This window comes from Aquarana catesbeiana, linkage group LG05 (genome assembly GCF_042186555.1).
Source record: "Aquarana catesbeiana isolate 2022-GZ linkage group LG05, ASM4218655v1, whole genome shotgun sequence".
Lineage (NCBI taxonomy): Eukaryota > Metazoa > Chordata > Amphibia > Anura > Ranidae > Aquarana > Aquarana catesbeiana.
Window position 1 is genome coordinate 484,423,233 of NC_133328.1, and position 13,587 is coordinate 484,436,819.

Here is a 13,587-nt window from a genome sequence, read left to right on the forward strand (position 1 = left end):
CTTGTCCCCATGTTGATGGGGACAAGGGCTTCTTTGCAACAGCCCTGGGCAATAGTTGTGGCAGTCTGCGGGCAGGTGGCTTATCCAAATCTGTGGCCTCCAGATCCCACACCCTATGTGAATGAGTATGGGGTATATTGTACCCCTACTCATTCGGCAAAAAAAGTGTCAAAAATAAATAAAGACAGGAGGCAGTTTTTGACAACTTCTTTGTTTTTTGTTTTTAGGTCCAGCCACACCGCTGGACCTAAAAAAAAAAGAAAAACTCCAAAACTGCTGAATGCCTGCTCTGTCATGTGACAGTTCTTAAATAGGTAAGGGTGGGGCCACCTGGTGACGTCACCTGGGGGCACTGCCCCCTTGTGACATTACCAACTGGTGCATGCTGGGTCGGTGAAGTCACATGGGGTGGTGCCACCAGGTGATGTCACTAGGTTGCCCCGTCCCTTATCTATTTAAGAACTGTCAGACGGCAGAGCAGGCATTCGGCGGTTAGTCTTTCATCGTGAGTGGAGCATTTTTATTCTTTTTTTGGGTCCAACAGTTCAGTGGGCATTGTGACTGAAGATTGATCTACATCAGGGGTCATTGTTTTTTTTTATTTTTTAATATAGAAATTGTAAAAAACTACCTCCTGTTTTTATTTACTTTTGACACTTGCTTTTGGGTGAATGAGTAGGGGTACAATGTACCTCTACTCATTCACTTAAGGGGGGCGAGATCTAGGGACACCCTTGTTAAAGGGGGCTTACAGATTTTGATGAGCCACCTGGCTGCATACCCCCATAACCAGCACCCAGGGTTGTGGGGAAGAGGCCCTTGTCCCCATCAACATGGGGCCAAGGTGTTTTGGGGTGGGGGGGGGCTAAGCCCCCCCAATGTTGAAGGCATGTGGCCGGGTATGGCTCAGGAAGAAGGGGGTGCTCACCCACCCCCCCCTTTCCTGGCCTGCCAGGCTACAAGTTCAGATATGGGTCTGGTATGGATTTTGGGAGGACCCCCATGCTGTTTTTATTTTTAATTTTCTATTGCCGCCAAGTTTGGCAATGTTTTATACTTTCATTCAGCTGTCAATGGGGAAGCCTGCTGACAGCTGATAACTCATCCGGTGTTAAGGACACGGCGGCCAGCTTCCCAGCCCCGCTCCTTATCAACCTATTGACTGTGCTCTCGGCGGGCGAATATCCTGCTGAGCGCACAGAACTTATGCTCAGACCAAACTGTTCGGCCGTCCCTAATCATTAACTAAGAAAAAAGTTCATGTGAACCTAGTCCTTCAACTTTCTATAGTGTAAAATAAGAGAACTATGATAAAATATAATTCTTCCGTTGTAGAAATTCTAACATCAGCCTGCAGAGGGCTATAATATAAGTTCCTAAAAATGGCTAAAATTTAACAAGATTCTCTCCCACACAGACTTCCAAGGGTTTCACTTCTAAGCTTAGGCTTGCCTAATTTAAACAAAATTCACCAAACCTTTGGTTAATCAGAGAACGTGGAAAGTAAAAGACAATCAACGCAGTCACGATTAATAAAAAATGCCACACACTATAAACCCAATGTACATACTGTAAATCACAAGCAAATCAATGTACTCACAAATCTGTGAATTCTTAGTTGCTGCCCACTCCACCCCTCCAAGATAAGATACAAACAATAATGCAGCGCAACTAAAACAAATATAAATGAGTTACAAATGATGAAACAAAAAATGTCCTTAAATATGTGTATGTGTGGCCAACTACCAGTAGATTCCAGATAACCTAGCCTTCTCTTCAACTGATCAGCCACGTGTCACATGCATAACACCCAGTGAACCATATGCGCTCACTTTCTGGCCTCGACCTTAATGAATAGTCAAGTTCAAATGCACTTTTGTTACTCTAGGACTATACTCCAATTGGCTCCTGGCTCCCAGTAACAATCACAGGCACCGACACATGGACTGAAGCTTCAGTTCGACCTCCTTCTCTCCAAGAGACATGTGGTCATGCAAAAGGAATAAAACCAGTAGTGCTCTCCAAACATTTAAAAACAATTTAATAAAATCTAAAATGGGACACTCACAAACAAATGCACTTTCAGTACCATGTTCTGCACATAGTATTCAAGTAAACAGCCTTCTTCTGCAGGGTCTCCACACCACCCAGTAGTGGCATCAAGTGTGCTGACTTGACTCTGTTTCTATACGTGTTACACCTGTAAATGCTTTCTCAGTAGGACCTTACTGTAGGACAGTAAGGACGTTTTTTGTTTCATCATTTGGGACTCATTTATTTAGAAGATACTGTTTTAGTTGCGCTTCATCATTATTTGTATCATATCTTTGGTTAATCAAACCCAGACAGATGTGCAATTAACTATTAACATTGGATCCTTCATTTTTTTTATAAATTAGGTCAAACAAAGTACAATTTCACTTTAAAGTACATCCCAGCATAGTAAAAAAAATGATCTTTTTAGTTCAATATCGTTTTATTCGGGTTTCAAGAATAAGAACATACATGTATACAAGGAGACAAAAGGTGTACATAGTAACAGTGTTCATGTAGTTTCAAATAAACATAGTAGGACAAAATTAAGGATAAAAGAACACAAGAACAGTGTATGAGAAAACTTAAAGTACATGAGTCATATAAGCCACTATCATGGTCATCTAGTGTTGGACTATATTAAGTAAAGGAGACAATTACATTCTCTTCATAAAGTTGTCATCAGGTTTAACAAGTATCACTCATAACTGGAGATTGCCCAGACTTTTCATACCACTGCGACCAAATTTGCCAGATATCACAAACTTGCATGTGAGATCCAGTCAACAGTGCAAACATAGTTTCATCGGTAAAATGAGAGTGCACCACTGCAATTACCTCAGGTAGAGAGGAAGGTATTTGTGATTTTCAGTGTCTCATTAATGCTAGTCTTGTGGCCAGGAAGATAATAATCACCACTACTCTGATATGACAGGAAAAACATCTATGCCTAAGATCAATAGCGCTAGACTAGAAGATAGTTGTTGTTCTGAGATGGTTCTTAAAATGGAGAGCCAAAATATTGCTAATTTTTTACATACCCATAGAGCAGTGATGGCGAACCTTGGCAGCCCAGATGTTTTGGAACTACATTTCCTATGATGCTCAAAACATCTGGGGTGCCAAGGTTCGCCATCACTGCCATAGAGTATGGTAAAGCGTACCAGCTTGTCCACACTTCCTCCAACAAAGCTTAGATGCATATCCTATCTACTGGGATTCACTTTGAAAGTGAAAATATGGTACTCCTTTAGTGAAACAGGGATTATGCATCAAATCTTAAAGAATGAGAAATAAGAAACAAATTTGTACACTACACTTAATGTTCAAATGTAAAACAAAGTTAAGAAAAGTGTCTCTCAATATCCTCAGCAATGCAGATGAGCTTGGGTGTGTTTGGATGCTCTTCCGAATACATATGGCTAAGCCATGAGCAAAGAAGCTGTCATCTGTAATGGGCAATTCATCTGAGGCATTCCCCACCCCAATGCCATACATACACAGTGTACATGCCCCTTGTATACATGTGGCTGCAAGGTGGGGAATGATCCCTCAGCAGCACCATGTATTATGATTATCACTTGTCACTTTGTTAAGAGACAGCTCACAATGATTTTCTCAGTATCTAAAGGAGGATACTTTGACATTGGCCAGTGTTCACTATGAATACCCAGTCAGGTTGCCTTGACTCTGTTCATGTGTTTGAAATGAACACAGTGCAACATAAAATAAATCCTTTTGTAAACCATCCCTACCTCCAAAATCATATTTATAGCTCCTGGAAATTGCTGTTACAAAATAGCTTTTAGTCCTTTTGTATGTTTTACTTTACATATGTATTTTGTTTTTATTTTAATGTTTTACTGTGGAATTTGGTTAATAAACTAATGTTGACCCTATAGAAATAATAATAATAATAGTAATAATGCGCTAAGGCAATATAATGTAGCGCTTTCTGTACGTTACATATTTTATTAAAGTGTCTTAATGTAAGTAGTATTTTTATAAATACGTGTCCAATTTTTGCACCTGTCAGTAAAATCTGTGCTGAAATACTGGATACTCCTTCAGTGCACGCTCTTCCTCCTCCCCAGCCACTGCACCCATCACACTGACTGGTGCATGGCTGAGAAGTTTTTTAGCAGGGGTGGGAGGAGCCTAATTAGAAAATGAGAGATTAATTTCCAATCAGGTCACCCTAGATGTTGATTGACAGCAGACTGCAGTGTGCAGATCCATAGCCGCTATTTAGTCCAATAGCTGCTTTTGAATCCACCCACTGCCTTGTACTATGAAATGTACCTGGACCTGGTGGAGAACAAATAACTAATGTAGTGACAAGTCATTTCCCAATTATTGCTGTATTTTTGTATTGACATCACCACTTTCCCCAGTCCCTTTGTTTACATTTAGTTTTCAGCCAGGGAATCCTCCGACTGACAGATCAAGGGGGCCGGGGATAGAGCCCTGTGTAGGAAGCTGTCACATTAATGATAGCTTCCCAGCACAGGCGTGCCCCACTCTGAAAACGGGCATGCCGGCTCAGAGCTGGTCTTATTTTTGCCAGTTTCCTAACCTGAGAACTGGTGGTAATTCTTAAGAATGAAAGTAAGGACTACCTGAATTTGTTGCCTGCATTGGCAATGTTACTGGCAAATGCCTACCTGAATTATGCACCGATACAGTAGTTCTCAGGGAAACCACAGCCAGAGAACCATCATAATAACTTTTTTGAATTTCCAAGAATGTGTTTTGACTCCAGTGGTTCAGTAGTTAAATTCTATACATTTTTAGGATTGATAAGAAAACTATTGTTAAAACATGGTAAACTGGGCACTGCCATGAAGGACATGTACCAATGCAAAGAAAATGTAAAAAAAAATAAAACACAGAACAGTGGAGAAAGGTTCTTTTAATGTGGCATTGAGGACATCATTCAACATACTCAAATTCTTTAAAGAATATGCTTGGGAATGCTTTACAGCTGTACATGGTGTTAGGGACTACTGCACTTGATACAAATGCATATTTGGCTGTAGAACTGATACAGCAGCAGCACGCAAGGTAGCTTTAGTGACATGTAGTTTTTAATTAAATAGTATTAGGTTCATTTTGATTTGGAGAAATGTAATAGTAGTTATCTAAGATTGTCCCTATTCATACAAATGCAAAACTGCTCTGCTGCTGGCCATTTTTTTTTATCAAACTCTCATTAGAAATGAAGAAATCATAGATGATACAGCAGTGTTGAATTGGCCATCAACTGAACATTTTTAATTAGGGAGAAATGGCTATAATGTACTAGAGAAAAAGAGAAACAAGTGATAATGTTTCATGTTTTTTACTTTGATTTCTCCATCTCTGATCAATAGGGTTAGGAAGCTCTTAAATTTCTAGGGAACTATAGCAGGTATTCAGATCTAAAACACAGGGTTTTCTGTTGACTTATAATTATTTTTTGTTTAAAGGAGGATATTATCCCCAAACATGTGGAACTTCAATGAGCTTAACGTTTACACCTACATATGGTAATCTCTGTATGAAATGGTGGGAGTAGCACCACATCTTTGGAAAAATAGCCCTTTCAGATCATCTATAAATTGGTTTTATAATTATATAAATGATTTTGCCTTGCCAGATAAAAATGTCCTATGGATGGGGCAGCAGCTAAAGATACGAAAAAGTGGCAACCACCCCAACCTATAACTGGCTTTTACAGCATGGTGCACATGGAAAGGCAATGCACATTACAAACAGACAAAATATTTCCCAGCACACTTACCAGCCAGCCTGCAAAGCAACCAAAATGGCCCTGCCTAATACCCCGTACACACGATCGGACATTGATCGGACATTCCGACAACAAAATCCATGGATTTTTTCCGACGGATGTTCGCTCAAACTTGTTTTGCGTACACATGGTCGCACAAAGTTGTCAGAATTTCCAATCGCCAAGAATGCGGTGACGTACACCGAGTATGACGAGACTAGAAAAGGCCAGTTCAGAACAAAGCGCGGCACCCTTTGGGCTCTTTTGCTAATCTCGTGTTAGTAAAAGTTTGGTGAGAGACGTTTCGCGCTTTTTCAGACTCGTGATTTTTAGAACGTTTTCTGCTGTTCCGTTTGTGCTTGTGGGTTTGTATCTGCTCTTCAGTGCGTGCAGCAAGTGATGCGTGACTCTTGTCATTCTGTTCTTGTTCGTTCGTTACTGTTTTTCAGGTCGCTCTTCACAGGCCTTGCTGTTCTTCAGTGCGTTCTATTACTTCGTTCTGAGCAGCTGACTCCTTGTAGAGTTCATGCTGTGCGGGGGCTTGGTGTTGGGGTCCTGACCTTGACACAAGTCCAGTCCATGAACAGGGTGGGGAGGAGTTCATGGACCAAGAATTGGTTGCTTCAGCGTGACCAGTTCTGTCATATGCCTTTGCTCTGTAAGATCCGTGAGAATAATCCTGATGATTTCAGGAACTTTCTCCAGATGACGGACCCCGTATTTCACAGTTTGTTGGCTTTGCTGACCCCCTATATCAGCAGGCAGGATACCTGCATGAGGCAAGCCATCACTCTGGAGCAGAGGCTCGTCGCTACCCTGCGGTACTTGGCGACGGGGAGAAGCCTGCAGGACTTGAAGTTCTCGACAGGCATCTCCCCCCAGGCTCTGGGAATCATTAACCCAGAGACCTGTTCTGCCATCATCCAGGTCCTGCAGAAGGAGTATATTAAGGTAAGATTTTTATCCTTTAATATATTTTATTGTATTTAATGTTTGATAATATATTGTATTTCTTTCCTCATTCCCTAATTTCCATGTTTGTAATATGCTGTGAATGTCCCCTTTGTCCTCATGCATGCTTGATATTTTTGTAATTATTTTTGTTGTCCTTCATACATATTTGCCTTCACTTACCTCCCCAGCATGGTCTCCTATATTCACCTCATGTAGTCACTTAACAATGTATTTTATCAGCTCCATGGTAGTGCTTTACCCCAAACACCCCTAAAATGTTTTGAAATGTGATTTGTGCTTTAAATTCAGGCAGAGTGCCAGAGGCTTTTTTTTGGGGGGATCCCCAAATCATTTGAAACCCTCCCTTCCCCCAACTGCTAAGTCAGCTGATACCAATTCTCTATCTATCCTCAATCATCTATCTGCTGACTTTGCCAAACCCAAACACACTATACCCATCTCTTTTGTGATGAGATGTATGGATGAATTCCTCAAAGCATGTAGTGCAAGGGCCTGCCTGTATACTTTCAAATGGTAATGTTTAAAGTTTTTGTATCCTATTATTATCTTGATAGGTAATAGCAGAATGTCCAAATGTGCTCAAATGTGTACAATGTGTATTTATATCTTTGCATTATGACACTTCTTACCTGTCCAGTGGGCTGCCAATAGTGTAACTAAGGAGGGGCTGTTCAAAGTAATACCCATTATTTAGGCATTCATCTCTCAATGAAGTGGAGAGGGTTACCTGTCCAAGAGTTCCCCCCTATAATGTTAGAAATGGCTCATGGGGGGGATCTGATAGGTGTACCCGATACTTTGGTGTTTAAAAATTACCTCTAATAAATGGTATCTTGATGTTGGCCAACAATGTTTGTGTCTAATCTGCTTTCCCTGTTTATGTGCACAAAGACTAATTTTTTTTATTTTACTCCACAGTTTCCTTCCACGCCACAGGAATGGCAGACTGTGGCCTCCCACTTTGCCCAGCGGTGGGACTTTCCTAACTGTGGAGGGGCAATTGATGGGAAACACGTTCACATCGTCCCACCACCCAACTCGGGGTCGTACTATTATAATTATAAGGGGTTAAATAATATTGTGATGTTGGCGGTGGTGTCGGCTACTTATGATTTTCTGTATGTGGACATGGGGAAGAATGGCCGGATGTCCAATGGTGGAGTCATCGCCCAGACGGAGTTCTACAGGCGTCTCCAGAATGGCAGCTTGGACTTGCCACCTCCAGAAGACAATGTGGAAGGACTCCCATTTGTTTTCGTTGCGGATGAAGCCCTTGCGCTGGGGGACCATCTTATGTGGCCATTCCCGATGAGGACCCTCACCCCGGACCAGAGGGTTTTTAAATACCGGCTGGCCAGAGCCAGAAGAGTGGTGGAGAACATGTTTGGAATCATGGCCAGCTGGTTCCGCCTATTTCTTACACCCATACATATGGCGGAGTATAAACTGAATCATATTATCCTGGCGTGCTGTGTTCTACATAACTTTTTACGGAAACATTCTGCCAACTATGCTAGCTCAGTTGGGCCTGACGCCAGAATTCAAAATGAACCAACCCTGACGGAGCTTGAAAGTGGCCATCCTGGCTTGCCCCCCCTGAGTGTCCATGATGTCCGGCTAAGATACCTTGAATACTTTGTGGGTAGGGGGGCTATCAATATGCCAGACAATGTGTAAAACCTTTTTCAAATAAAAAAAAATTAAGCAAATCTTTGGTGACATTTACTGCTTGTGTTTGTTTTAGCTGACCCTGACAGAAATGTGTTGAGTCCTAAAAATGGCGTGATTGTGTAACCTTACAAAGCACTGTTTGGTGTTATTTACTAAAGGCAAAGACACTTTGCACTACAAGTGCACTTGAAACTGCACTTGTAGTGCAAAGTGGATTTGCCCTTAGGAAATAACACCCATTGTCACAGAAAACACCAATTAGAGCACCACAAAAGTGTTGAAGCGTTGAGACAATAATCCATATATTCTTGATTATCAATCTTTTTAATACCTGCACGATCACATGTGCATTTAGGAAAGGTTTTTTAAAACAAACCAACATGTTTGTTGTATAATAATTTTTGGGGTCACATTAGAAAAAGTAGAAATGTCCATTTAAGATAAAACAGGCATGTTTAAAACCAACAAGAAAGACACAAATCTTGAACTTACGAAGTTCACATTTGGTAGAACTTGAAGGCAATATCAGACATGAGTATTTAGAAACTGTGTTTGATATTGCGTTGAAGTCACCCCCATAAAAGCCAAATTTTGAGGATGCACACAAATAGCCGAATGTCAACATGTGCTACCTGCCATCACGGGGATCAAGGGATGTGTTTTGGGGGTGCACCCCTTCCTCTCAGCTACTTTATTATTGAGGAAGGGGTTGCACCCCCAAAACGCGTCCATTGATCTCCCATGATGGCAGATAGCACATGTTGACACACTTTGTGCCTCTTCAAAATTTGGCTTTTCTACAATTTGACACAAAAAGTTTAAAAATTGTAGCACACCAAAAAACAAAGGGATTTGGAGGGGTTTTAAACTCTCCCCAAAACATCAATGATGTTCTTATTTTTTTGAATAACATCATTGATGTTTTTCTGGATGTTTTCCAAGTCCCTATTACACCCCATGATCTCCCCGAAAAGGATCTGTGCACTTTACGAGGTGAAAGGATCTGGATCCACAACATCACGATCACCTAAAAAGACAGAAACCAAAAAAAAACATGTATTATAAATATGCCGGCAACCATCTCTTACCTGAGCACCTGAGCCTGTGGTCGCATACACTCACCTGTTGTGGTGCCAATCTCCACCACGTCTTCCTCCTCCTGCTCTGCGTTGCTTGGCTGGATTTCACCTTCTTCCAGAGGTGGGGGGTCTCTGGTCTCCTCGGATCAGGGGTGTCCTCCGAGTCTTTTCTCCCCTATGTTAAAAAAAATAGTATACTTAGCACACAGATATTTGATGGCAGAACTGTAAATATGAAACATTGCTTGGAAGTGGAGTACAATTGTCTATTTTGGCAGAGTTCCAAGATGTAGAATTTTTATTGTCCTTTGTCAAGCTTCAATACTTTACCTGTTTTGTACAAGCTTCACAGATGGAGACACCCCTATAGTATTCACTGGAGCACCTGTGTGGGACCCCTAATAACAAGGGTGTTCTTGTGTCCCACACTAGAGCTCCAGCATCCAGATGTGTAACCAGCTGCTGAGTGTCCTCTCCTTACACAGAATCTATTTTGCATTTCATTCTAGTAACAAACCCATCTACACAACCAAATTATTTTCAGACAAGTAGGCCCTAAAAAATGTGGGCAAATGCATATGGCCAAAACAATGGTGTTTTCTAATCCGCACGATAAATGTTAGATACGAACGAATAATGTGCCCATGAACATGAAAGTTCACATTTAGAAATGGATAACAGTTAAGAAAAGCACATGGAGCAGCACGAACGTAATAAACATAAAAAGAATCGGAAAACAGGACAACTACCTACTTTTTTGCAGCACTCTCCGGATCTTTCTGTACTGCTCATGCTCTCTTAATTTGAGGTCTGACCACCATTTCCTGAGCTGATCTTTCGATCGTCGTACCCCGAAATTCCGGTGCAGACTCTTGACCACTTTCGCCATGTTCTTTGCATTTCTGACATTGGGGTTGGGGTAAGGTCCATACTTCCCATCATAGTCGGCCTTCTTCAGGATGTCGACCATCTCCACCATCTCCCCAAAGGACATATTTGATGCCTTAAATCGTCTCCTTCTGGATCCAGACATTTCAGGCTCCGGGCTTTCCTCCCCCTCCTCCACGTTGCTATAATTCGCACGCACCTGCTGTGTCTCCGCCATGTGCTCTTCCCCCACTGCGCCGAATGAAAAGGGGCGGGGAATAGACTAGAAAGAATGTCAGGGGCGGGCGGAGTTACATGCATGCGCAGTGTGTATAAAGCGTAACACGCGTGCGTGGTACGTACGATCTGTGAGCGGAGGAAGGAGTATCAGAGGCGCCGATCGTGAGAACGAAGTTAAGATCTAAACTTGGGCCTATACTGCTTCTAGATTGAGGCCTATATTGTAACAAGATTAGGAGAGTTTTGCCTGACATTAGGGTTTGTCTCGTGTTGTGTTTTGCAGATAAAATGGATGGCTTCAATGACCAAAACTTCCTCCCCCTGTTCATAGACAAGTACAGGGAGCTGCCCTGTCTGTGGCAGGTCAAACATCCACATTACAATAATAAACAAAAGAGGCAGGCAGCGCTGGAGAAACTGTCCCCACAGCAACCATCCCCTTTTTAAAAATGCAGCAGATTATGTCCCCAGGCTGTGGTACTATGAGAGACTGCGATTTCTGTCAGACCAGACTGGAGTCAGGGAATCCCTCTCAACCCTTACTTCCACTCTTCCTTCCACCCCAGCTGAGACTTCCGATGTCCAACCTGGGACTTCCAGCCAGGAAGAAGTGGAGGAGCCCAGCTTGAGCCAGGTATAGCATTCTTCTACAGATTTCTGGTCAATAAAGAAATGCTGTTTACTAGATGTTATTATTGATCACTAATTGCTGATTTAGGAAAGTGTTTTACATATCAATAGACAGTAGTGGCCAAAAATAATTGGGACAAGAATGAAAAATGCTGGGCTCAGAAGGATAGTCTTTTATATTTGTTAACATTCAATTTGCAACAGTCATGAGGTGAAAATTGTGTGTGATTGATGAATAAAAAAATAAAACTATGTCCCTTTTTCCTACACAGGAAGACCTCAGCCAGGACGAGGCTGTGGAATGTGGCACACAGGAGGAGGCGGGGGTTAGTCGCAGCCAGGAGGAGGCGGGGCTAAGTGGCAGCCAGGAGAAGCCTGGGACCAGTCGGAGCCTGACCGAATCGCAGGTTCCTCCACTCCACCTTCCATACAAAAGACCCAGGAAGGGGAGTCACGTTCAGGATTCAGCACTCAGGCTCATTCAGGAGGCTTCTGCGTCCCTCAGAGCCTTACTCACTCCTGAAGAGGCCTTTGCCTGCATGGCTGCCACCAAACTAAAGGGCATGCAAGAGGGTCAACACCTCATGTTTGAGAAACTTATTTATAAAGTCCTAACTAAGGGGGTGAGTGGTGAAATCACATCCAATACCGATGTGATTGAGTTGGACCGTCCTCCTTCTCCTTTTCCTCCTCCTGCTGCCACATCTCCACCACCACAGCCACAGCGTGGAAGGAAGCTTGGAAGGAAGACCAGAGAGTGATGACCTGGGTTCAGTCTGGTCTGACAAAACATGCAGTCTCTTGTATGACCACTGCCTGGGGACACAGATGTCATCTGCTGCTTTCCGGATCTCTGGGACTTCTGGACCAGACTGCACTCCCTTAGATATGGACTCCTCAGTCCACCAATTTTGCTTGAAAAGAATTGATGTCTGCCCTGGGGGTCAAAGGCTTCAACAATTTCTGCTGTTTCTCCAGCGTTGCCTCCCTCTTTGTTTGGTTGTGAGCCCTTAATAAAGGAATTTTTGTTTCAATTATACTCGCCTATGTGTGTTTTCCTTAAAAAAAAAAACAGTTTGTTGGTGTGGAGGCAGGTACATTTCAAAATACAACGTGAAATTAACAAGGGACACCAACACCAAACAATCTCATTGAGATTAATTATACAAGATATCAATGGTGTTGTGGTAAGTTGACACACAAAACACACACAAAAATATTCTGGAGTAAAAAGCAAAAAAAAGCAAAAAAAAAAAAAAAGCCTTGAAAAATAATTTTTAAAAATTAAAAACAACCAAAAAAAAAATTGGTCAGATGTGACAAATCAAAATATATTGAGGGAATCCCGATAAATAATAAAGAAATAAGTTTGTGAGAAGTCTGTGTGAATATGAGCAGCAAAACTACTTCATTCTTCTCACATTATAAAGATGAACAGAGTGCGCTGTATTAAACTATTTAAAACATTGCAGCGTGGCGAAAGTGCTGTATCCTTTCTGAACGCTCATTTTACCAGACCGAGCTGTTCCGTCTCGGAATTTCTTCTGAGCATGCGTGGCACTTTGTGCGTCGGAACTGGCCACACACGGTCGGAATTGACCCGATTGGATTTTGTTGTCGGAAAATTTTATAGCCTGCTCTCAAACTTTGTGTGTCGGAAAATCTGATGGAAAATGTCCGATGGAGCCCGCACACGGTCGGAATGTCCGACAACACGCTCCGATCGCACATTTTCCGTCGGAAAATCCGACCATGTGTACGGGGCATCACAGTTTACGTTAGAAACAGAGGATTTTGTTTGCACAAAATTTTCAGAGCCTCCATAGCACATATAAGAATGGATTGATTTAGGGCAGGTATGCCTGAAGGGAGTCCACCCCGCCTTAAAGGCACAGGGATGCACTTGATGCATGCAAGAGCCCAATGGCAGCAAAGGCATCCAGTGCGTCCCTGCACCCAGTTCATACTGGGAAATCTTTTGTCAGCAGCCAAAGATATCCTCTGCCTCCAAATCACCACAAAATGTAATCAAAGACAAAAAAATAACAAAGGGGTTGACTACCCAAAGAGCTAGCAATCAGAATGATTGTAGTTTCTTAACTGACCTTAATTTTTCCCTAAAATGTTTGCAGCTTTCACAATCCTTTATCTACAGCGGGTTTAAGTACACTGACAATATAGCTACTCTGTGTTTAACAAAATTTCCTGGGAGAATCTGCACAAAAATTCACTAGGACCACCAATCCTGAACCCGTAGGATTTACCTCAAACCCATAGCAACAGCAAGCAAAAACCTCATCCCTTGCCTAGATAAAATTTGAT